At 36.2% G+C, this 27,095-nt stretch overlaps 1 protein-coding gene and 1 long non-coding RNA gene across 4 annotated transcripts in view; both read left to right on the top strand.

The window, feature by feature from the left end:
* Positions 1 to 27,095, top strand: part of SLC25A21 (solute carrier family 25 member 21) — a 236,191-nt gene that overhangs the window by 1,339 nt on the left and 207,757 nt on the right. The gene's annotated exons all lie outside the window — the stretch shown is intronic.
* LOC147652639 (uncharacterized) lies at positions 19,839 to 23,238 on the top strand. The gene is made up of 2 exons (XR_015287635.1): positions 19,839 to 19,935; positions 23,002 to 23,238. It is a non-coding gene; the product is annotated as an uncharacterized LOC147652639 (long non-coding RNA).

The raw sequence follows: 27,095 nt of genomic DNA, 5'->3' as shown, positions 1-27,095 counted from the left end.
CTGCTGTCCCAGCCCTTCCAGTGTATTGTATGACTGTTTATGAAGCTTTTCTGCAGTCTTCGAAATGCTAAAGGTTTTTTGGATTCTGCTTGGTACCACCCCCATCTTCCTATAGGAAAGAATGGAAAGGTTTAATTTGTCCTAGACCGTTGAAAACCCTTCAACCTGAAGGGATACTGAAGTGTTTTGCCAACATATGTTTTGCAAGATGACAGATTTATCTGCCCTTAGCAGCTGGCCTGTGCCTTAGTGGTTCAGATTGATCTGATGCACTATGTAACCATCCTCTGGCAGGAGCCCGTTTTTGCTAAAGGCTCTCTTTGTAGAAGAACAGATTGCTCAACAAAACAGACAGAAAATTGTAATTTAGATAAATGAAAAAAAATTGGTAATCTGGTAGGCATCAGTATTAGGATGAGAGAATTTTCAAGGACACCATTGATCCACATGCAACTCTTTTTTAAAAAAAGTATAATGCATATTATACTTCATGTATATATAAAAGTATAATTCCTGTTGCATCTAGTCCAGAGGCACAATGTTAAAGATGCTTGCAACCTTTTGCTTAATCTCCTGTCAGGCAAGAAGTTCCTTAGCTGCATCACTAGCCTTAAAATTGTACAGAAATTTCTATTCATTAGCTTTGAAACAAACCAATAATGATTGTTTCAATTAAGTGTGAACAACACTGAAATTATACCAGGGGAGTTTTAGTTGTGTGATTCAAATGGGAGCTCTAAGGTTCATTAAAGGGAAATGGCTGAAACTCAGAAACTTGCTTGACAGATGCTTAAAACTCAGTGGTGTTCTTTCCTGTTAATTTGTAGAGAAAGTAGAAGGTGAAGGCTGGAGTTTTGAGGTCTTCAGTCTAAAGGTTAAATTTCTTAAGCAAGTGTAGATCCAACATGGAAAAGGTGGAAGGAGGGAGAAAAGGATTGAGTTTGTTTCCTGACCTTAGTTTCCCAATATTACTTTGACCACCCTATATTGATTTTGGCTGTCTCTGCAGAAGGACATAGGGCTCTTTTAGGTGTTTTGTTCTGTTTCCTGGCCTCAAGTGACTGCCACAGATATGCTAGAGTGACACTGCTGTGTGTACCACAGCCTGGTATTTAGAAAGAAACAAAACCAACCAACCAAAAAACAAACAAAAACAAAACAAAAAAAACCCCCAAACACCCAAACAACACAACAACAGACCAAACAAAAAACCAAAACAAAACCAAATCCCCAAACAAACATAAAATATTCTTAGTTAAGCTGGTTTCTAAGAAATATACTGTGAGTTGGACTCTATCAAAGTACTGGTAGGAAAGTACTGAGGAGGTTGGGGATGAATGGCACAGCCCAGTAGGTGTAATTGAAGGGTCAGAAATATTGCCTGCATAAGTAAAATGAGAGGTTATTTAGAATCTGCATGTCTGATGCAAAAGGATATGATAAGAAGTAAATCTGCTAGGTTGAGTGGAAAATTATTGGAGATAAGCCCTAGCTGGCAGAACAGGAAGAAAGGGATTTTTTGACACTTCATGGAAGATGACAGGACTTGTTCATGGACTTAATAAAGACAGGGGAAGAGAAAGAAAGAAAGAAATCAAGCATGAAGCCTAGTCTACAGGACTGATAAAATGGAAGATACTGGCATGCTGGAAGAAGGAGAAATTAAAGTATTCAGTGTTTAAAGAGGAAAAATATAAGCATACTGTTGGCTGTCAGAGGCATTGCTAAGTTAAACTTGAACAGCTCTCTGCTGTAACTGAACTGTAAAAGTCAAGCATGACAGACCTCATGCATACTTTGTGGCAGGGGGTGAGTCTGCTTTCATCTGGCTTGTAACCTGACTTCATGTGAAATGAAAGCTCTGCTTCCTGAGAGTGAATGAAATTCTAAATATGAAAAAAGTCTTAGGCTTGGCTTATGTTACTTCTGCTGGCATTGTTTACTCCCATCTTTCAGATTCCTCAGTGAAGGTTAATAATTCATAATTCAAAATACTTGGTTTTGTTTGCTTGCTTGAGTGTATGACAATAGTGAGGAAAAGGACTTCAATTGAAATGTAATTGGGACACTTCATTAGTGAATTCAGGCCTTCTAGTACAGAGAACTGCAGGCAAACTCCTTTTCTCTAGTAGTTAATTAGTAAGCTAAGGCATGTGTGGAATTTATAGCAAAAAAATTAAACTCTAATCAACTCTAAAATCAAAAATCAACTCTAAACTGCAAGTATCACTGTGGAAAGATCAACTTGGGAGCCTCTGATTTCCTTAGATTTACAGCAATTTTTCAAAACGTTATTTGAAAAGCTCAGTCAATGCAGGGTTCAAGTCACAGGAAGAATTGTTTCTCTAAAGCACAAAGATCAAAAAAATCCTTGTTTTGCCTGTCTGTATGGAAAAGGCACAAATTAAAACAATAGTGTTGCATACAAAGTAAATGGATGTTTCTTTTTTCAGAGAGAGGAGCTGAATAGTGCAAAGTATGTTATGTGATACCCAGATTAATTTGTCAAGACATCCTTGTAACAGAGTTTTGAGTCAGTTTGAATGGTGAAGTGCAAATGTCATAAACAATTGCACAGATACCCTTGGCACAGTGAGGGCAGGTGGCTGGATCTAGTTACCCTGAAGGTTTTAGGATGCTTCTACTTGGTACAGGTGTGTTCTTGCTTTTTAATAACAAAAGACTGCAGATGGAAACAATTAGCTAAAACCACAGGTAACAAAAATAAAATTTAATTAATATTTACTTGTATGATCACCACTTTTTCTTTCATATATGTACAAATAACCTATAAACATTTTAAATTTTAAAGTTAAAATTTTGAACCATTTATTTCATATATTAAGTGATAAATACAAAGATGGCATGTTTTTCAGATCTGTAATATTTAACCAATCTTTAAGTACTTCTCTGCTGAAAATTCAGTGCGTCTCTTTGCCTAATTTAATAAATGAACTTGAACTGCAAAATTAATTACTGTAAAATGAATATGGAAAAGTCAAAACAAAATGAACTGTAAAATAAAATAATTACTTCATAGGGATAATCTAGATTGATCTTTTTTCCCCCCTATTCTTCCTATTTTCATGAAACAGCAGGGTTTCTGCTTCTCTGTACTTCTCAGCTTCAAATTTTTAATATCTTTTTTAATTTTTTTTTAAAAAGAGTTAGGTTTCCAGCTGCATTGAAACCTAATAAGATTTGGGAGTCTAATTCTCTTAAGCTCCTTTGAAAGTCCAAACCTTTTCTCTTGAGAGGTGTTTTATTTCAGGAGTAGACAAAGTTGATTAACCAGGATAGCAGCAACTTCTTTGAACCATATATACATGGTTCCTCTAAGCAGGAAAGCCACTTGTCAAGCTAAGATTATCAAATGCAAATACAGTATTAAAACCAGTGTTTGGTCTTCCTGTTGTGAGAGGCATTAGGCAGACAAAAATCATTACAGGGTACACTAGCCAGCATAGTCAGTGAAACACCGTTAGTTATTCGGTTCCTATGAATGGGAGAGGGAGCATAATAGATGTACAGGAAGCACTTGAAACAGCAGGAAAATTGTCTAATTATCCCCCTCCCTTGTTTTTATTTTTATGACAGTTTTCTGGGAGTTAAAGTTAGGAGGAGTAGTCCATGTTTTCTTGGGTGCTTTTTTCTTCCTTTTAAGCCATGCCATGGGCATTCACATTACTAAAATAATCAGTTAATCATCAGAGGTAATTTCAACTAGCTAAGTACTTAGCTACACCTTGTAACTTTCTTGACTTGAACCATAATGTTTTAAAGTGCTTAAACCTTCCTTTCTCCCTTTCTCTGAAGTCATTTGAGGCTGAAATATCTGAGGCCTTAACACAGTACATGCTCAGTGTCTTTCACTGCCTTGATTTAGTATTTCAGATGTTAGCAAAGTCTTTAAATAAAAAAGCTAAGGATGGGAAGCAGTCAAAAAGTAATCATTTCAAGGAAATGTTCTACAAGTTGAAGTGCTTCAAAGGAATGCACTAGAAGCAACCAATGAAGCAAATTTTCTGTGCTAGTCTGAGAAACTAATAGCATGCCAACCTGGTGCTGGACTTGGAGATTTGGACAAGAATTGCTTGGTTGACAATATGGTGAGGAGAACTTTGGGTAAGAGAAGACCCAAATAAGGTTAAATATGTGTAAGCTGAGATATCAGGTTCCTGGACCTCCTCCAGTTTGCTTCTAGAAACTGGGAGGATGTAGGAACAGTTGGGAAGTTAAAACTTGGAAAGATTTCTATCTGTTTCTGCTCAGACAACCATGCACATTATGAGACCTGGTGAAAAGAAAATGTGAAGCACCTTTGCAAGGTCTATGTGCTCTCTATTGCTTTCATCACTATACAGTTGAAAGAGGGAGAACAGTATTCTTTATTCTTTATACCCTTTAAAATTCGAGCCTGCTTTGCTCTGCTCCTAATCCTATCTCGCAGCAGAAAATGAGTAAATAATTCTGGTAGGTACATGAACATTTGGCCAACATTAGACCCTCTGCACTGTTGTAACACTTCAGTGCCCTCTGAGTAAAGAATTTCTTAATAACATTTAATCAAAAACTTCCCTCTTTCAGTTTAAAGCCATTGCCCCTTGTCTTGTCATTGTCTGTCCATATAAAAAGTTCCTGTCCCTCCTTTTTTTAAGTCCCTTAATGGTACTGGCAGGCCATAGCAAGGTCTCCCTGGAGCCTTGTCTTCTTCATGTTGAACAACTCTCTCAATCTGTCTTTGTAGGAGGGAGATTTCACTCACTGTCATCTTTGTGGCCTCCTCTGGGTCTGCTCTACAGATCCATGTCATTCTTGTGCTGAGGACTCCAGATCTGGATGCAGCATTGCAGGTGAGGTCTCGCAAGAGCAGAGGTGCAGAATCAACTCCCTTGGCCTGCCCCCACTGCTCTTGATGCAGCCCTGGATAAGGTCATCCTTCTGGATTGCGAGTGTACATCGCAAATTTATGTCCAGCTTTTCATCCACAAGAATTACCGAGTCCTTCTCTGCAAGGCTGCTCTCAATGACTTCTTGTCTCAACATCTGCTCACATCTCTCCTTGCCTGACCCAGGTGCAGCACCTTGAACTTGGATTTCTTGAACTTCATGAGGTACTTGTAGGGCCCTGTATCAAATTTATCCAGGATCCTGGATGGAATAATGTCCCTCTGTTTTGTCAACTGCAGCACTGAGCTTCATGCAATCTGCATATGTGCTGAGGTCTCACTGTCTATGTCAGTAATGAAGACACCGAAGAGCAGTGGACCCAAGACAGAGCCCTGAGGGATGCTACACATCACTGGCCTCCCCTCAGACAGAACCATTGACCTCAACTTTGTCTCTGTCCAGAGAATGTTTAGGATGAAATGATCTTGTTTGATTGAGTTATTGAAGTGTACTAGCTACACACAAACAGCCATTTTGAGCTCTTAAATGTGTTTCAAGCTGTGTTTGGGGATTTATTTTTTAATGTAACAGCTTTTATATGGGGGTTAAGGTATAAAGTAAATTTTGCATGTTTATGTAACAGTGACAGAAAAAAAGTAAGAACTTTCATAATTTCTAAAGTGTTATGACACCTGTAGTATGCTTAGTACTTTCTGTAGAAACTGGGACCCTGAAAAGAACAATTTTTAGTCCGTGGATCCAGATACAGTTCATACCAAATGGCTTGTTGTACCTGGGGATTAAATTTCAGACTTGCTCTGCTACTCACTTGGTTTGAGTCCTGCAGCAAAATCATAATTCCAAGTGTGTCTTTGTTCAAGTAGGATGCACTGGATAGAATGAGAAGTTGACTGAGCTTTATTTAGTCTGGCACGTTAGCCTATTGGGACGAAACATTTTGTGCACAGAATCCTCTATGGGTGTAACAAGGCACTTATCCTTCAGATTTTGTGTATATGGTAAGCCTGAGGGTTTTCAGAAAAGTTATCAGTTTTCTATTGCTTTTAGAGTAACAAGTTTTTTTTCTCGAAAAACCTCACCCCTTATCTCCCACCCTCCACAAAATCCCAAACCTGTCAAAACGACCAACTTCACACTCAGAAAACGCTGTAGTGATTTGCACTCATTCGATCTACTGCCCACAAGATGGCAGTGCAATACTACAATAAGATGTTAATGTGATTTTTTTTTTTTTTTTTCTACGTGTAGCAGAGCGATAGAAATGTATCTTGAAGCTCTTGCAGATAAGAAGATAAACATGTGTAATTTTGAAAGATAATATGCAAAATAAAAGCTTAAAGGTGTCAAATAAATAATGATCAATAAATGCTGATTTCATATGTGTACTGCACAACCAATGGCACTGAATATGACTATCATTGAATTAACCACAAAATTATAAGTGGTGATGCATCACTGGTAAAGGTCAACAGATGGTTGTAATACTATGATATTATATGTAAATAAAAGAATTGGGATATGTTCGTGTCCCAGTATAATAAATATGCAAATAGCTACTGACTTCCACAGTGAGAAATTTGAGTCTTGCTTATTTTAATTTTGGCATAGATTTTATGCAGTATTGCACAAATGTCATCAAGCTCTCAATGCCAATCTATAACCAAAGTAAAGACTTCAGTGTTACATACACACTGTTTTAAGCCTCTGTTAACTTCCTTCAAGTATTTGCAGGCATGAGACCTACAGCAAAGCATAAAAGCTTAAACATACATACTTCTTCAAAATAAGCTATAAAATTTTGTTGCCAGAGTTTAAAGTTAAATAGTATTGTGGAATAGTATATTTTATACATGTAAAATCATGTAGGTAGTCAAAATAATTAATACTGGAACATGCCTGTTGTAAAATTTGTAGGCAAAAAATGCTTTGTCTGCAGAGGCAATTCCGAAGCTCTTACAGCTTCTGTGAGCCAAGATTATATTGGCATAAAGAACAATTTTTCATTACTGTTTATTGTTTCATCAGTTATGCTTAGTGACTGATACACATATTCAAATCCATGTTGAATTGTTGTAACACCGAAGTTTATTATGCAGTAAGAATAAAATTCTAATGTATAGCAACAAAGCATGACTTGATAGCAGTAGGTGTGTTTTCTGTGGCAGTGTTCTAGAAGAGAAAATGAAAATTGGTTCTGGTTATTTCTGTGCATAAAATCTGGCACTTTTGCCTGATAAGTGATGCTATTACAAGTTTTCATTTAACTGTAGCTTAGTTTCTGTGGCATTACCTTGGATGTCCTTATGCATGTAAACATTCTTTCTTTATGCTTGCTGCTTTTCCATTTCAAGCTATCAGGGTGGGAGACACTCAAAATCATACCCTCGAGACTGGAGGAACTAGTCTGTTACAAAATTGAAATTCTCTCTGAAAAACGATTATACTGACCTTTCCAGACGGGTTTAAGTATTATGATTAGGGTTGGTATGAATGAAAAGAGCTAAAAGGGCTAAAGACAAGGCTTAAAAAGCTAAAGCTATTTTCAGATAGTGATGTGACTCCTAGAACTTGGAAGTTTTGAAAAGCAGAATTGCAATGAATGGATAATAGTGATGCCTCTAAGTATTTTCAAGTATCTCAGTCTTGATTATAAAGGCCTTAAATGGACTTTTCTTCAACAGGACTTGAAAACATACAATTAATTTTTTTTTCCTGTTGGAGTAGATGAATTGATATTAGCTGACTGTGGGAACACTGGTCCAGTTGTTGGGTAAAGTAAATCAATATTGGTTTTTATAATATGAAATTCTCTGATGTCTAATTAATTATTTGTGCAAGAAAGTGTTAAATATCAGCCATCTGAAGATAGTGTATTCTGTACTACAGGTCAGCTGTTTTGGGTGTATTGAAAGTAGAGTAGTTACAGGACAAGTGCCTGCCATTTTTTCTGCAGCTTGTCTTGTCCTGGGGAATCATTACAATTAGATATCATTGCACCAACATCTGAAACAGGTAATTAATGTTTCAGTTGTCTACAGTGGTGGTTTTCTGATGATTAAGTAACTGTGAGGTCTGAATGTTATTGAGAAGTCCCACCCATACAGTGGGAAAAGAAACGCAGGAGTAAATTGGCGTTTAGATCTGCTTTTCAGTCACTGAACTACACCGTTAACAGCTGCTTTTGTTTTCCCTCTGGATCATTTTCAATCCATCAATTTTTGTCAGGAAACACAGTTTATGGGTCATCTTTTAGTCTTTAGTCAATGAATCATTTCCCAGTTCAGTGTGTTATCCTAATTTCCTGGACTTTTTACTGTTTTTATTATACTGAAGTATGCAGATGTGTGGCTGGTGCCCCCAAACAGCAACACTCCCAAAGGCAAATGAAAGTCTTAGTAGACTTTTCAGTTTTTGAAAATTCATTGCAGTATTTATTTCACTTCCTCTTAGAGCAAATTCTGCAATTCTGAGTGGCTTTGCAACAGAGTTAAGGTTTACTTATTTTTCTATTACTAACACTTATTTATTAATATTTAGTTAGAGGGTTGATTTTCAAAATTAATATATATTTTGAATGTGTAGTAAATATCACTAAACTTTGTTTTGTCCACTGGCTCCAGATAACATACTGAACTCAGTAAGATAGGAAGGGCAAGGGTGAAAAAAAAAATGTTTCTTACATAATCAGAGGCACAGAAATAAAAATTAACTCTTGATTATGGATTCTATGATATTTGATGTCTCTTCCAGTTTGTAAAGCTATGTGATTAATTTCTGAATTTGAAAGTTTGATTATAACTTCATTTTAAAACCAAATCTTACCCTCAGTATTTTGGTATTAAAGCTTGAAATTATGAACTGTAGATGTTTTAAGAACCAAATAATAAAGGTGGTGCTCCTGATCTTTAGATGAATTTTGGATCTGAGCCATGAAGTTATGAATTCTTGAGATTTGTGATAGTACAGTGGGGGTTTTTAAGTTGGTTACATGTATGTTCAAAACAGGCAGTTTTGAAATGCTGCCTAGAATGTGGTGACGTACACATGTGTGTAACATAACGCCATGACAAGGAGTAGAAAACAAAGTGTCAGGGTGCTCATAGGTTTTTAGAATAATTTATTTTTCCAAGACATTTCCTTAATATTGATGCTGACCAGTGGCAGCACAATCTTGTGTGTGCACCTTAATTTTCAGAACTGCATAATAGTGTGAAAAGCAAGAGTGCTTGCTTTGGTCATGCTGCACATTCAAAACATCATGCCCGGTGCCCATTTTAGATGCTTCTGTCATCATATTCTTGGTAGCCTCTGTTGTCTCTGGGTTTCTATACTAATTCATCCTGGGATCAGTTCATCATCAAAAAGAGGAGTTATGTAGAGGAATGGGCAATATTCTGAGAGTAAAAGACTCCTGGAAGAATATGAGAGCTTTGAGAGTCTTCACCGTTCTGCTTTTCATTCATCTCCAACTCTCTGGTTATTGCAGAGCCAAAGCATTGGCACTTTTAAGAAAGTACTGTATTTGCAGATAAGTGCTTAATTCTCCTCTCCTAAATGGGATTAAGATATTGAAGGGTGCTGTTGCATTAAGCAGGGGGAACATGGCTGCCACTTATTTATTATACCTCTTAGTAAAAATTTTACAAGGCAAAACTGTAATGCTGACTGGGTAATGAGATAGTCCTTGCTTAAAACAGTCTTTATTGTGTTTTTTTCTAAGCAGTGAAGAAAATAAGTATCAATGTGCTACATGCTTTGACTGGCATATTCTTCCTTATTGTGAAATAAGATGATGGCCATCCCAGATGACAAAAAGAAAGCAAATCAATATTTTCTGATAATTTTTAGCAAATCTTTCTCCTTCCTGCAAAATTTCATTTTTTAATATGGTAATAAATAAAGCTTATTGATTAGGCATTTCTAAAAGGGAGGAAGAAAACATGTAGGCTTTCTGCAGATATAAATCCATGAATGTTAATAGAGACTAGAGTAAATGGAAAGAAATATCTTATTTAGGGTATGAAACTCTTCTAAGTTAATGTCCATAAAGTTTAAATTAGTTCAGACTTTTCTTATTAGAATAAATGTTTCCTTTTAAAAAGCATGATAATCATAATCAAGACTAAATTTGTTCTGTTATTTATTTTCAAAATGATTGTACATGTTTAGCAGACTTTTGATTTAAATCCCTAGGGATATATTCGAGACAGATGTTTAGATGACCTAATGTTTAAAGTAGAGTTATATTTGGACACTCGATTAAATTTTCCTTAAAATCTTTCCATATATGTTAGACTGTGGAGCAGCGCAGAAAGTATTGAAAGATTTATGTTGAAAAGGTACTGCTTTATTTTTAAAGTAAGTTATTTGAGTTCAGTAGATTTTATTTCAGGCAACTGTCAAAAGCAGAAAATGTTTGATTATAGAACAGCATGTTTACAAATGAAAATATTGTGTCTTGTTGCAGAGCTAAAAGGGAAACAGATTTCTTTAAAAGCTCATTGATTTCAAAACCAAATTTACCAGGCCATTTATAGCTGCCCCGAAACTTGGTAAGGATTGTGGTAGACCTTGAAATGTAGCATCAGTTGAATACTGCATAATAGGGCATAACAGTTGTAAATGTTTTTACTAGTTTCCAGTTTTGAACAAGTGAAAGCTTCTCAAGATGCACCTAATGCACCTAAAGTGTGGATGGCTATAAGGATGACTAAATGTGATAGTAAACAACGTTTTGAAAAGTCTCAAAATTTCATCATCATAATTATCAATATTGACCTGTTGGAAAGGTATTGATTTACAGATGAAAACAATGATTATCTTTGGTCTTTTGAAGTTTATATATACTGCCTTTTATTGTCTTCAGTTAAATAATCAAGTTACTGAGTTGCTGAGCTTCTGCAATTTTTAATTGTAACTGAAATATTGTACTAAGAGATGCATTCTTGTCGCTGGCAGGATACTTTGTGGGCTGATGGAAGTGTTGCACAAAAATACTATTCAGATACTTAGCACTTAGCCTCCAAAATAACCTCTAGCCAGATCTCGAGAACGTTTCTGTGGGACAGCATTTTTTATTATTTTCTGTCATTTGTGATTAGGAAGGCTGATGTGGGAAGAGCTGAGAAGTATTTTATGCAGAGTGAACCTTGTGGAAATTTAGGCAGCACATGCAGCATTTTTCTGTAATCTCATTGAGGTCTGCTGGGTTAGAACTGGACTAGCCCTCTTCTGGGAAAAACTGAAATTGCAGTATCTGGAGCCTTTCATGTAGGAGTGGATGTTGGATCAACAGTGGCATAAAAATCATGTTTCACAAAGAGAATGAAAGGAGATCTAATTTTATTCCTGAAAAATGAGCTTTTATTGTTGTTTTTTTTTGCTATTAGATGAATGTACATTAATGATGGGCAGTAACTGTTTTGTACAGCATGGATCTAATCAAAACCCAATGAATGAATGTGTAGTACCTATGTCATGCTATTTACTGTAAACAGAAATTATTTTTCTTTTCTCCCTGAATTAAGGTTTGGGATATAGATTATAACTCTGGAAAATAAATAGAAAAGTATCTTCTTAAGACTCCCAAGAAGCAAAGAGTGGTCATAAAATTGGAAGAGATAGCCTTAAACATCTTCTGCAAATGTCACTTGTCAGTTGTTGGTGTGAAGATAAGGAGCAGAATAGAATGAAATTCTAAAAATTTTGCAGATAAAGCAGTTTTATAGTGTTGTGGTTAGATTTGTCTACACACAGCCGAAGTTTGGAAATGTTCTTTAAAAGTATTGAAAGAATATTGTTCAGTTGATGCATAAGACTGTTAATTAGACTTGTCACTTGCTTAGTCTTGCAGACCTAGAGTGAACACTTGGAACTGGGCTGAAGTAACTTGGGCAGCAACTTTTATGCTTGTGTAGTATAATCTTACCTTTGTTACATAATGGCTTGTCCCTTCTTTAATGAATATGTTTTTCAGGGAATGGAAAAATTAATGGTTTTCTGTTTAAATACTCATTATCTTCTCATGTAAAATATTATCACTTACAAATACAAAATTTGGCTATTTTTTTTTTTCCTTGATTATGCATGAATTACCTTATGCTACTTCAGTATTTTCTCTGAAGACTTCAGTTGGTGTGCTGAGATTTGTATAAGTGATTAGGTCTCTCTGGTGCCTCAAGACTGACACCGGCAAGAAGAGTAGACAGGTTTGTTGTGAGGCTATGAAAGTTTAATGCAACTTGTAGAGAAACAGGGAAAAAAACCCTGGGAGCAAGGAGGACAAGATGGTTTTAACTTTCTTAATGTGCTCATTTTATTACTATTTTTCATTTTCTCCTTTCCTGCAGTCCTTTGGAGAAATAGCAAGGACCCTAAAGACTAAATGCTTCTCTGTTACTCAGACTTAGTTGTTTGCATTCTGTGTGCTGAGGAAGGATAACATCCGTGAGAGAAAACCACTGCTGTCAAGTAGAGATGGTATCACAATCATTACCAGCTCAGTCCTAAACTGGGCTTTTTCTGTTCATTCTAAATCTTGTTTACATCTAAATCTTTGTTTCCTATATTTTAATTAATCTATAATTGCACCTAGAACCTTAATTGCAAAACCTGTGGAGAACTGAAAAACTTAGAAAGAGACAATGTCCTCCAAATTCCTTTTCAACAATAGGGCTGAAACCTTATCTACTGCAACTGGAATTAGAGATAGCTTGCTTTGTCTTTGTTTTGACTACAAACTCTATTCTGGTTAAGAGATTAAATTCAGAGAGATAAATAAATCACAGCATTACATTCTGTATGATGATTGAACTGTTTGTAAAAATTGAACGTAATTTATATGTTTGCTAATTGTTTTGTAAACATTTCAATATTCAAGTTTGTAGTATAAATAGTTTTGACTATGAGCAAGATTTGAACTGTTTGCATTCTGTATAAGCAAAACCTATGTTCCTCTTGTTCACTGAACAATTCAGAACAGACCCAGGTGATTTGAGTCCAGGGAAAGAATTTGGATCTTCCTTGACTTAGCCAGGAAACCAAGGAACCAAGAAAATTCTCTTTTCCAAGAATTTGTTTTTGTTTTTTTCATTTGGTGTTTTTTTAGTGTATTTTTTTAGTTTGTTTGAGTTTTTGGTGGTGGGTTTTGTGGGGTTTGGTGTGGGTTTTTTTGGTTTTTTGGTTTTTTTTTCGCTTGTTTGTGTTTGGTTTTATTTTGTTCATCCTAGGTCTTTGAATCTTGAAATAATTTTTTGCATACTGGTACAGATCAAACATGAGACAGTGTAACTGTAGTTGAAGTGGCTCTGGTGGTCAGTTAATCTTCTGAAAAGTTAAATAATGGTTTTAACTGTCTTGCTTTCTGGATTCTAATACATTAACTTTTCATGTGTGCTTTCAGAGGAATTGTTACCCGTCAGTTCTAGGGGAACTGTAGATACCTGAACCATGAGATTAATCAGTGTCCCAATTCCACTGAAATCAGTGGAAATTTTTCACTCCCTGAATCTATTCTGAGCTGTCCTAGATCTGTATCAGATATCCTGTGAAGTCCAGCATGTGAACACGCTCATTACTAACTCCAGTTGTTTACTCCCTGTATGTATAAAGGCATGGACATGTTGCCAATTTTTTTCCCTAGCTGTGGTTTTAAACTCTCTGAAGTAACCAGTTGAAGTCAGGCAGCAACTTTCTAAGCATTGCAGTGCCTGGGCTGATATCCATTTGGCTACCAAAGATCCCATCTCACCCAAGTTGTTTAATCTAACTCTATTAAAAATACTATTTTTTTAAAGTTACTTGTTAATCTGAGACAATCTGCTAGGTTATGTCTCTACGAAATCTTGCACAAGACTTGTACTGGTATCTCCACCTGCATTTGGACATTAGGATAAAATGTTGGAAAACTTCCTGTCATTTAAAAGAAATATCTCTGGAGGAAATGGCTTTTGGGATAATTAATTCTATTTCTGTTATAGTTTACATTCTCTGCTTATATCCGTGGGGGGGAAAAAGTATTTCTGTAAGGCTGTAAAGGTCATAGCCGAAAAATCTAGCAAAATGAAGTATTACTTCTAAAGTGTGTAACCTGTTGTCAGATACTCCTGGATCAGATGTAATGTGTTTGGCAATAACTGCTGTATGGTGCACAGAAGATCTCCATAAATCTCCTGGAAAAGTCATAACTCCCAAGTCTTGTATACAACAATTTTGCATCCAACAAATTTAAACTTCTACAGAAAAGGAGGAGAGCTGTTCTGATGTACCGCTGGGATCTTTCTCCATCACTCCCTTCATGACTGCAGTGTTCTCAATATATGTTTCCTGTTCTGTTCTATAACTTCTATTCTCAAACTTAAGCAAAATTCTTCTTAGTGTTTCGCTTTTCTTACTCTAGGTTATGTGTGTAAAGTCACATTGACACCATTGTGTTTTGGACCAGGCTTCACTGGCCTTTTATGAAAGGATCTGGTGTATGTATCTGAAAATTGTTTATTTCTAATTGGTGTGCAAATGGTAGTCTCCACTGACATCAAGTTCATAGATTCCACATCTCCTGATTTTATTGTACAAAGTGAGCTAACACCTAAGCAGTATTCTGTCTGAGCATGTTTATACTTAACTAACAGTTTTGCTGGTTTGCTTTCACTTTCTAATTCAGACTTTGAAACTGTGATGTAAGGGAATTGTCAATGGTTGCCTTAGAAGTTATTCTTTCAATAACACCTGTGACTTGTTCAATTTCTCATGTTTTCTATTGAGATTTGCATCCCCTATATATTGGTCATTGTCAGTTGGCTTCCAGTTGGAGGCTGAAGTCTGTCTTCTGGGGCTGGATTGAGCACAATTTTCATACCATTGGTTAGTGTCCAACACATGTTTGGGGTTTTTCACTCTTTTTTGAAGGATATAGGTTGTCAGTGGTCAGACAGTCCTAATGTCCTTCCAGGTCTGTTTCCATTTAATGGAAGTGAAGTTTAATTTGCTTTACTTCTGTTCAGCAAATCTGGCTTTTTCTAGAACTTTGATAGCCATACTTTGTACATAGCATATCAGGTGATTGAGATATTTTTCTAAAACATGATCTGTGCCAAGCAGGATCTAAGTGGCAGGATGCACTGATCATACAATTGTGTGCTTTGTTTTCCTCTGTGTTCTTGCCAGAACCTTGATGGTATCGAACCTGATGATGGGGAAAATATTTGTCATCAGTGATCTCCTCCAAATTATCTCCTTGTCTATGTAGTTAAAATAGACCTTTTTTCACATCTACAAACTAGGCAAATAGTTGAAGGCCCTGAGCTTTTTCTATGCCTTTTGTAGCTAGTAAATATATTAATTCAGTTCCTTCTGCTTGTTCTAATGTCTGAAGCGATAAACTCCCAAGCTTTTTAGACACTGTCTCTTGAAGAAAGTTCCCTATTTACTAAGTATGATCTTTCTGTATGTTGAACTTGTTTTCTGGAAATTTCCTGTCCAAACCATTCCTTGGCTGGATTAGTCTTGTGTGCTATCTGATTGTATGCCAGCTCTTTGCAAAACTAAAACACCAAATAGGGTGCTTGTCAGTCTGATATTTTGAAGATTTTCCATTTATTGTTTGCTTCTACAATTAACTTGTATTATTGGTGGGGATAAAATTCATGAGCCCTGTTTCTTTCCTTAGCCAAAAGCTACCTGCAAGAATGCTTTTCTCATCTTACAGCTGTCATCTCAGTAGCTTTTGTGTCACTATCTGGTGCCCAAACTCTGGGTGCACTTAAGTTGACAGTATATTCTTCTGTTGCAATGTTCCTCATTGACCTATGGAGAGGTGGTGCTATTTATCTATGCCTGTTCTTATTGTGTTAGCAAACTCTTTGAAATGAAGCTGACCTTTTAGGGAACTGATCCAAGGAGCTTAAGTGACAGAAACTTAATTGCTTTTGATAGGATAGTGTTCTGTCAGTTTATTTGCCCGAACTGCAGGAGCTGGCAGGGATTCCCAGTCGGTGGCGGAAGGGTAGGTAATGGTTCTGGTAGCAGCAGGCTCGTGTGATTGCTTACCTGTTTGATCAGGCTGCAGTGGGTGCCAGGAACACTTTGGCTTCTGAACTTCACCCAAAGCTTAACACACATCAGCAATTTAATTTGCTTACTCTATTGTAGTGGCTAATGAAGCTGTTTGTCACCTTCCACATTTTCCCTTGTAGGGCCTGCTTCTCAGGTAACCTGAAACTTTAACAAATACCATTAAAGGAAGATGGGTATTCAAATAATCCACAGCAGGAAAAAGGACTTTACTCATCTTTCTGTGAGGATTAAGAGGGAAAGAAGGCTTCACTCTTTTTTTTTTTTTTTTTTTTTTTTTTAAATGTTTCTGTTTGGTTTTTCTTTTCTTTTTCTTTTGGTTTTGTTTGTTTGTTTTTGGCTTTAGTTTTTTGTTTGTTGGGTTTTTTTTATTTTTTTTATTTTATTTTGTAAGAAACCTTAATAAACTCTTCTTTATAATACTGGTTTGCCACTGAATGTATGCTAAACTGAGTTAGGGTCTGGGGAATGTATTTCAGCCTTCATGCTGTACTTTGCTCTGAGTATAACCCACTTTAATGTATATGAAATGAAGAACCCCAGCAAGTTGAGTCAGTTGTCATCTGCTTCCCAGCATGAAGTCCATCACTAGAAAAGCCACCACATCTAGAACACTGACAGATAAAACATGGCATAAGACACTTCCAGATACATCTCTTCTCTGATGCCAGTTGCTTGATGTCATGGACTGAGGCTGGGCAGGCTGAGAGCTTGCTTACTCTGTCTCCTTTAGTCTTTAGGACTGTTGAGTTTGATGGTTTTCTGGTATACTACATTGGTTGATTAAAATTAATTTTTCAGCCTGACAGTAGTTCTCTCAATTTGCTCACAAAAGTTTTAGAATCCTTTACATGTGTTCTTGTTTGCTATATTTTATAATGTTTTCACTAGATTATGTGTGTGATGCTTGTACTTCAGCATTTAAGGTGGAGATGGCAGTGTTGTGCTTCTCTGCTATCTTTTTCAGAGACAAAAGCAAATTTCTTACTGGGATGCTTAGGCTATTCTGTTTTTGCTGAGATCATGTATTCAAACAGAAGCCTAACCATACAGGGGTTGTGCAATGTACAGTCTTTTCTGTAATAGGAAGATAATTATGTTTTATGATAAAAAATACTGAAATTAAGAAGCTACTGGAAGTAATAAAGATGAAGCTGTAACTGTTGCAAGAAGATATGGTATTAATTGAAAAGTTACCTTATATAACACTTGGTTTAAAAAATATCTAAATTAAAAATAACTTTTTCACATAGAATATTGCCTGTGTTAGCTCTAGATTAAAATGGAAGAAAATTGGATTTCGAGCCATTCATAGTCTGGAGTTCACAGGCTTTCATAGTAATTATGAAAATATTATAAACACTCATAGAAACTATTACTTTCAAACATTGTCACTAATGTTATGGGTGTCACAGAGCACAAATTTTCTGGCTTCAAAAAGCCCCAGTTCTGTGTTTGAAAGACCTACAGTGTAAATGTGTTCTTGGTGGAGCCAGAACAGTGCCTCTGAACACCTGGACCTTTAGCCTTGAGTTTGGAAAGCAGCCAGATGCTGGCCATGGTGGTCCTGCACCTGTAGACACAGTGACTGCTCAATTCTATCACCTTGCACAGCATCTGCTTGCATGCTGCAGTTTGAAGTCTGACTGCCACTGACTACTTGTGGCTTGGCTTTTTGGTTTTGTATTATAATGTTAGCTATATAAGCAAATGCTTCTTGAATCTTTTGCTAACAGAACCTTGCAGATGACATACCTGTGTTATTCTGACATGCTTTTACTTTTAATCCTGTAGTTTTCTTCCTTAAGTTTTCTTTCCCTCTCCAGTAATACTTTTACACTTGGATGGTTTCCCTCTACACTTCTATTCTTAATTCTGAACAAGAATGTGCATCTCTTAATAATACATCCTAGTGGCTCACAGTGTTATTAGTAGAATTCAGTAGCAAATGAGTAGATTTGAGCACCTATTAAATCCTGAATAGATACAAATGTGTTACTGTCAGAACTTACATATTTTATCCTACAAGTCAAATCTTTGATACTTAAGGTGTTTGAATAGCTGTCACAAAAATGTGTGAAACAGGGTTGGAAGAGTGGCCAAGTATGACACATTTGTGTTCTGTGTATACTATCATCTCCTTTTTTCTCTAATGGCTGAGATTGTATTTACAACTGCAGAGCTATCTGACATTTGTTCCCTAAATGAATAATATTTAAAAGGGAACATTCACATTTTGTAGTCTTGATTCTCTGTTGCCTGTTGAAATCCTATTTCACTGACTCATTTTCCTTTGCTCTAAAGCAGGGATTTCCTGAAAACTGGCTCCAGGCCAGTACTACAATATAAATATTATAGGATATAGTATGATGGTACTACTTGTGTGTGTTTGAAGTTAAAGAATCATAGAAAGGTTTGGGTTGGAAGGGACCTTAAGGACTAGCAATTCCAGTGCCCCTGCCATGGGCAGGGTCACCTTCCACTAGACTGGGTTGCTGAGACCCCCCATTTAAACGGGCCTTGGGTGTTTCCAGTGATGGGGCAGCCACAACTTCTCTGGACAGCCTGTTCCAATGCCTCACCACTCTCACAGTAGGGCATTTTTCCCTAATATCTAACACAAATGTTCTCTCTTACTTTGACACTAGCTGTATCAATGGTGATTTTTAATTATCAAGATTATTATTCTTTACTTCAGTGTTTTACCATTTAACCTTTAATGAAGGATTAAATTGTTTCATGGGGTAATTATCACCATTTTGTTCCTAAAATGCAAGTACTCTGCTACTAGGACAGCATTACCTCATTGGACCTTGTTTGAAAATTCTGATACATAGTGGTTTGTTTTTTTTTTTGTGGTGTCTAAAGTAGCAATTGATGTGCACTGATTACAATATTGGTTTTGTTTGTTTGTGTTTTTAAAGTATTAACCTCTTAAAACATTTATATAAGTAATTAAAAGTAATTCCCCATCAAAGGTAATGATTGGAACCAAGCTTCATATAAAACAAAGACATCAAGAATCAATCTGGAAATCTCCTACTCTGTATCATTCTTCTCTGTAGCTACATTTCTGCTGTACATAAAATCATCAAGACTAAGAGCAAAAGCAAGAATGCTTTTGAAAGATAGATACAGTATCTTGTGGGTATGAACTCTTCTCCTGGGGTGACAGCTGTGTGCTTCATTGTGTGCTAATGATGATGTTAATAAATGCCAACAATTTTGATGATCATCAAAGCATGCAAAAGAGGGAGAAGGAGATTCATGTTATGAAGTTATGACAATATTTTCTGAAGTTTCAATGTGTCTGTGATGGCCTGGTAAGATTGCAGCAAGTTAAAAGTAAGTATCTGAACATGTCTCTGTTTTTAACAGTTCATATTTGGGTTTTGGAATGACTTTATCTTGTCTTTAAGGAGGGGTTGTCAGTGTCCAGAAATCTGAAGTGCTGCATTTTGAACATGACTGCAAAAAATGTGGGTTATGTTAATCCCTAATTTAAGGATTATTTTAGCTTAAATATGAAATATTTAAAACTATTTAAAATAATATTTGATTATTCATTTCCTTGCTAATCCTTCTCCCATGCTATGTCCTTTAGTAGTATCTTGTTTAGAAGGGAAAAGAGGAAGATATGAATAATGTGTCCTCACAGTGTACTTTGTCCATGTCTATTTACTAGTGATATGAGCTGACTATTTAGTGGCTACACTGATGATATGGTGCAACCTGACCACTATGTGTTTGGTTTCTTTAACAGAAGGGTCCAAGTTTTTAATGTTGGAGGCAGAAAAATTGCCATCTTGCAGCTAATGGGGCTTTTCTCATGATACTGTATCATCCTTTTTCCACAGGCAAAAGTATGTATAGACAACTCTTGTGAATTTCTGTAAGCAGAGATGAAATGTTTCCATGTAATACAAGTACTAAATATTAGGAGATCAAGGGAAGGTGAGGATTACTCAACAAAATGTGGATATGTGTAACCTTGATTGTTTAAAGTTCTGTTCTTTTAAAATACAGTGCCTGTTTAGATCACTAATGCATTTTAATTGTTTCCATCTTTCAAAATATGTCTAGCAAGTTCAGTTTCTAGTTGTTGTTATACAAATAAACTGGTATTAGAGGCATTGCTTTCTTCCTTTCAAACATGCTTTCAAATTAGTGCTTAATGTGGTTTGAAGATTTTGCCAACATACTCTTCCAGATCCTTCTCTTATAAGAGGGTGGCTGATTATATCTATCTTTCTTCTTTGGTTTACAAATGCCAATATATTCCAAAGAATTCAAACCCTGGGACCATTTGTCATCACACTTTGATTGTAGTTCACTTCATTATTGTATGTAGGAGGAAAAGCAAACAATTAGATGCCTGAACGGTGGAGCAGGGGGGAAGTTGGAGTGTCAGGACATGCTAAACATTCTTATTGCATTGCATACTTCAACCTCCTATTGTTTTCTCATTGCTTTTAACACTTACCTGCCTGAACGTGATAGTTGTAAATACATTTTAAACCAAATCAGAACTGTTTGACTGAAATACTAAGTACAAACTGTCTTGAAACAAATGGAGTCTAAGGGCTACAGACGTTTAGGGTTTAAATCCTACCTAACCCTGTGTGAGTTGCACAAATAAAGCAGAGAATTTGGTGTAAATGCAATAGCATGCAGCTTTTCTTAGCATGTTCTTTATAGATTTAGTCTCAAAGCAGCAGTTTCAGACCTTGAAAGTGTCATAGGTGATCTGTTGAGTAAAGCGATATTGAGACCAGGATAAATGCCTGTTCCTCTGCTAATAGTGAAAAAAAGCTCAAAGAAAACAGTAACCTCAAACTGAGTCAAATATAGCATTTCAGTGGTACTTTCTTCCATTCTCAGATGCATATTCTGAAACAAGTGACTTGCTGTAGTCACTAAAATAAGCTGTAAAGTTGCATCTTTCCTTTTGATGGTCATTTTCAAAACTACACTTTGACTAAAATGTAAACCAAAAGAACTGTGAATTGGATCTCTGCCCACTAAATTAGCCAAGGTGACAATTCCAGAAGAAAATATGTTAAGTCGTGGTGATGAGATGTACACACTCCACAGAAGAGCAGAACTGAAGACCCAGCTGTTCTCGGACACTTTGAGTGTTTTTAGGCTAATAATTACTTCCATTTCAGAGTTTAGGCTTCAAGAGTGTTGTTTTCCACTTAATCTGCCTCAGGTCTTCATATTATTAGAACCTTAAGTAGTGAAGACAGCTTACTGGAGGCTGTGCACTTGTCCATTTTTTCAAGACTATTTTTTTCTGCCAGTGGTCTGTAATTTTACATTCCAGTGACTTAATTGGACCATGTGGAAATAAAGGATATCAGGGCTGTTGAGTGGCTTTTTTTAAGCTTTAAGTCCCCTGCTTATATGGCAGGATTTAAATGAGAGAGATGCCTGAGACAAAATAAGATACATTTACTTGGAATTTCTCTACTTCTTCATTCATCAATCAACCTAATCTGAAAACACAAATTTCAGCGTCTTCCTTTTGCTGATGCTTAGTGCCAAAAGCACCTAAAGTTCCTAGGTAGCTATACGATTCTTAACTAATAGTATTCAATTAACCAATTCTTAAACGAGCATTCACTATCTGAACTGCTGCAATTACCCTTTAAATGGACCACCACATGCATGCAAAGATCTGCTAATAGCCAGTTTACAGGTTTGGAAGCAAAAAACTGTGGATTTACTCGGATTCTCCCTTTGCATACACAAAGATGCAAGAGTCAATTGGTGCCAATATAGGATCTGGAATTTTATGAAGAGTCATTGAATCATTTGATAGTCTGGTTTGATGAAACATTTAGGTTTTCTTTTTAAGAAAAACCTGAGCCACAGGTTTTCTTTTTAAAATGCAGAAACGAGGGATTTTTAGTCTAGAAGCTGGCCTAAGGCCAAAAGCATGGCTTTTCCAAAATTTAGGGTGGAAAAAAAAAGGAGATACTTTTTCAAGTTATTTAGGTCCAACTAGGGAGCTCAAGTGCCCTGAGAATCAAAGTTCTCATAGCCTGGAAAGCATTTGCTCAAGTTGACAGTCTCTGACCCCTGGTTTTGGCAGGTCTGCAGTTCCTGACCCAAGAGCAGGAATGCTCTGGCAACTTTTAGGATTCTCCTGATGCTTCTTTTAACTACAGTTCTTCCATCTGTTGTCTGAAGAGCTAATGTGACCTGAAAGGCATAGATTTTCAGCTCTGGACCACCTCATTAGGCTTAAGAGGGAAGAAACCTATTTTTTTAAAAAAATTTGATTTTTTATTCTCAGTTATGTATTAGGGGCTGTACCAAACCAGATGGAAGAGATGATGGGAAAATATCTTGCATTATCTATTTTATGATCTCAATTACCCTTCTTGGAAAAGATATATATTAAGGAAACACAGCAAACTTGTGCGCAACTGAATGAAACAAGCAATCTCTCTTACCTTACATTTAGACTTATCATCCCAAGGCTTGGCATTTTTTTGTCTTTTGTCTTTCTGTCTTTCCTATATGTATCTTTGAAGCTTTGTTTTTAAATCAGTAGCAGCTGTCCTTTCAGTTTTCCTTCCTAGGCCAGTTTGAAGTCTTGTTTTCTTTTACTTTTTCATTTTTTAAAGCTGTTAGAATGCAATTACTTTTTTATACATGCTTTGGAGATACAATTCTAGCATTTGTGGACTCTATGATTCGGAGTAACTCAAATCAACAAAATTGCATATTGTTCACGCCATTTCTCACTTGAGAGTTTCATTGTGTAACTTTCTTAAAGTCACTTATCTGAGATTAAAATCATACTCAAAACTGTGATACAGCAATAGTTAGCTTCTGATCTAGTGACTCAAACATTTACTGGTTTTTATTTTGCTGAAATCTTTAGAGTAAAATTGGTATATTATAGTACCTTTTAATATCTATTGTGGTAATTCTCATCAGGCCTGTTTTAGGCATTGTTTGGTACTGAATAATAATTTATTTTGGAGTAAAAATGATACTTATTTGTAGGAAGAAGAGCTGAAAATGAAACTTGGTGCTTGAAGAATTACTTTTGCTATCACTTTCAAGCAATGAGATGCATAAGCTGTGAAAGAAGGAAGTGGTGAAAAGTCTTCATCACCTGGGTCCTTTAACAGCATGGAATGGAATGGAATGGAAGGGAAGGGAAGGGAAGGGAAGGGAAGGGAAGGGAAGGGAAGGGAAGGGAAGGGAAGGGAAGAGAAGAGAAGAGAAGAGAAGAGAAGAGAAGAGAAGAGAAGAGAAGAGAAGAGAAGAGAAGAGAAGAGAAGAGAAGAGAAGAGAAGAGAAGAGAAGAGAAGAGAAGAGAAGAGAAGAGAAGAGAAGAGAAGAGAAGAGAAGAGAAGAGAAGAGAAGAGAAGAGAATGATCCTGTTTGGCCAGAAAAATGATCTGTTATTTCACTTCTAGGTTTCTTCAGTTTCTATGTACCACACAAAGTGAATTTCCACTCTTAACCATGCAGGCATAGGTGTGCACCAACACAATGAAACACCAGCTAAACAGGAATAGTAAATTATTAAAAGTATATTTCTTCAAAATATTTGACTATGGAGAAGATGTAGTGTGTGGGTGTGAGAAGATCATTGGATTTAACTCTATTTTTTCACTTCAGTGCCATTGTGAGAAAGGTGAGATAAGGTGAACTTCTCCATTGGGGCTCTATAGGTTTTGGAGAGGAAAAAACGACTGCTTTGTTTGAGTGTGTCCCTGTGTTATCTGGCTCTGCCATGTCTTGGGTCAACAGCTGGAAAAAAGCTTTAAAAATCCATAGATGACAGCAGTGTTGGATAAAATGTTAAGAGCATCCTGTGACTTTTGTGACTAAATGTTCTTCTCATGTCAGAATTTAACTTATGTGTTTTAGGAATTGCAGGGTAAGATATATGTGATTTTGTACATCTGGACAATGTGTTTAATACAGAGAATGCTAAGCTTTTGTCCACATAATGTGAAAATAAAATGCACACTGTGGTTCATAGGAATCAGACTTACTGGTAGCAGGCTTTCAGAGCACAGAAAATGTTCTGCTGCAGCACAGCTTGAGGTTCTGCTTTGAGACACCATAGATAATTCTGCTGGCTTTGGTTGGCCTGGCTTTTCTACCTTTGCAACATCAAATCTTTGCAAATGGGCAGTGAAATCATAACTTGAAAACTTAGTATGTTGTGCTGTCTTGTTTGTTAACTTTTTTATCTTTGTGTCTGCAAATTTTTATTTATTGGTAGGAAAATCAGACTACATAGTAGTTTGTCCTCATAATAACGATGCCCTCATCTAATTCTAGGTAGTCAAATATTTTCTCATATATATAACCACCATATAAATAACCACTCTTATATGCTTAAAATAGTTGTAATAAAATGTGTCAATTTTCTTTAAAATTAAAGAGAAGGACGAAGAAATCCTAATGTGCATTTTTTAAAGAATAAAAAGTATGCAATGCTGAATGGCTTTAACCAGTCCACAGCTGTACTAAATAATCAGTCTAAAGACAGTATATCCTGGGATGATCTAACGCAAGGTAAATGTTAAGGATTTATTTATTTTTTTTTCTAATTTTCTCAAGTTTAAAGAATTTCTGCTCTGTGCATAAGTGAAAGGAAGAGGATGAATCCTGGTTTCTTCACAGAAACAGTCTACTGAAGTTATCTGGACTACTTGACTACTTAAAACCATTATCTGGACTCATACCAGAGCATTACAGGTGATGTTCCAAGGAATACATAATATGTTTTGTTTGTGTAAGCAAGAGACTGCAGGACCTGGATACTTTACTGACCAAGGTTAATTTTGAGAAATGTAAATGAGAATCAGCTGCTGTGGGATTTTCAGTATCTAATAATTTACTTCATTTACAGTGCTCTTTATAGTTATTTCATGCTCCACAGTGTTTATTATAAAGCTAGCTTATATTTTTCCCATGAAGACTACACTGCTCAGAGAAAATATCTTTGAAAACACATGTTGTTACATAAGAGCCTGTTTGTGGGAACTTCGGGGAATTTGTGCTGACTTGCTTAATCATCCTCTGGAGAGCAACAACCCCTACTTCCTGTCTGCTTCTATTACTTGTTGCTGTGCCTTAAAAAGAGAGTGCAACCAGGAAGAAAACATTTCTAAACCAACAGAAAACACTTGAAAATATATATAAAAAAAAAACAAAACAGCTATGTGAGATCAGTTCAGTGTAAATAATAAACCAGCTCTTGAATGTTGCACATTTGATCTATGTAACATAATGGTAAAAATACCGTGTGCAACTTTCTCTGGCTTTCAGCATAGCACAATGAAAGTCTGATGCCAGCTTGGAGGTAATTTGCACAGATGTGGATTAGTATTTGTTTTATTTGTCTCTAAGGTAGTCATGCTCACATACTTTTTAAAAATTAGCTTTTTAAAAATTAGAACAGATTTGTAGCTGTTGAGAGAACAGTTGAAACTGATATGAAATCAGTGTATTCATGTGTGTTAGATGCTCTTCAGGTGCATATATGAAAAATATCTTTTTTAATGGATGAACCAAGAGAAAAAATAGGCCAACTGAAATATACCGCTCCATATTTAGGTAGCATACCCATATCCCATGTGTTCTTTCAATGATGTAGCAAAAAGAGCTGGTGGTTAATACCCTCTGAGACTATCCTGTACAAAAAAAACCAAAACCAAAACAAAACAACCCCAAACCAACAAAACAAAACAAAAAACCCACCTAAGAAAATCCTTTTTTGTAGCCGAGGGAAAACTACTGGCTTTTGTAGGGGCATTGTCCTCACTGTGTTTGTAATGTACCTCCAGTTCCTTCTGTAATGCCAAAGAAGTGTTCAGTGCTGCTCTGTCCTTTTGAATCTAATTTCATGACCCTGTCTGTAGAGCAGAGTCATTCATGTTTTCTTGAAGTGGATTTTGCAAACAACCTGGGAAAGGTGTAGGAACTAAGTACAATCCTACAATACTGTACTTCAGTGTTGTGAGTTAGATGTCAGTTTTCATTAATATCCATTTTCTTTGGGTTGATATATTTGATGAGATCGAGGTACTTCTTTTGGTACTTAGCTGAAGAATTAATAAGAATGATTCACCTTAAACCAGACTTTTAATATCCTGTTCCTAATGACCTTGCTGAAGCATCTTTCTTGACTTTGTCAGAATTTAGCCTTGTACTAAATCCTTAGTTCCCCCTGATTTGTGTGAGGTCACCTTTCAGATTTTTCTCTGGCACTTTTTGTCTTCTAGTATGAAGAAATGCAGGTTTCTTCCTATATCTGAAACTAGCTTTTAAGCAGTCTAATCTGCAAACATAGATTTAAGTATTGTTTTTGTGCTGTGTGACTTGTATCTCTTTACTTCAGACATCAAGTTTTTCTGTCTTGCTTAAAATCTTATTTTTTACTGTGAAGTATCAATTCATGTTCATGATGGCTGAAACAGGTTTTTAGTCCATCTGCTGTAAAACCTCTGTTCATTCTCTCTTGCTGAACATGAACTACATCACCACTTCTCTGGGTCAATAAAGCCCATAACTGTGAGAGATGGGCAGGAGCCATTGATTAGGTGTTCACTTTCAGGTCTCACCAATCTGTTTGCATAACACCTCTAGGATAAGACTTTCTGGTCAGCACTGATGTTTAAAATGCTTTTCGAGGTGGCTGTTTGTCATAGTGCAAGATTCTTTTCTTCAGAAGCAAGAAGACATTCATGCTTGTGCTATGTTCACTCAGAAAATGTATCTTTGTTGCTGGCAAGAAATGCATCACCACAGAGAAGTTTGGGGACATTTTGGCTCCAACCATAATAATATAATAATATAATGATAATATAATACTCCATGCCTTGGAAGTTCTGTATCCAAGGGAAAAATTTATGTGCAAGCAGCAGTGAGGAAATCAGGAAGTTAGATTATCCTCCTTCTTCCTCTCACCTAAGGATGAAACAAAATTAAATTCAGACTACAGCTCTCTGTGTAAACAGGCAACCGTGCTGATTGGTTTCATTACCTTCCTTGGAAGAAAGAGCGGGGAAAAAAAAGGCAAGCTATGACATGTGCTACAAGTGTTTCTTGCAAGACAAAGTTAGAGTCAGAAT

Source organism: Cyanistes caeruleus, chromosome 6 (genome assembly GCF_971803275.1).
Source record: "Cyanistes caeruleus chromosome 6, bCyaCae1.hap1.1, whole genome shotgun sequence".
Taxonomy (NCBI): Eukaryota; Metazoa; Chordata; class Aves; order Passeriformes; family Paridae; genus Cyanistes; species Cyanistes caeruleus.
The sequence above is the reverse complement of the archived record's forward strand: the minus strand, read 5'-3'. Positions and strand labels throughout refer to the sequence as shown.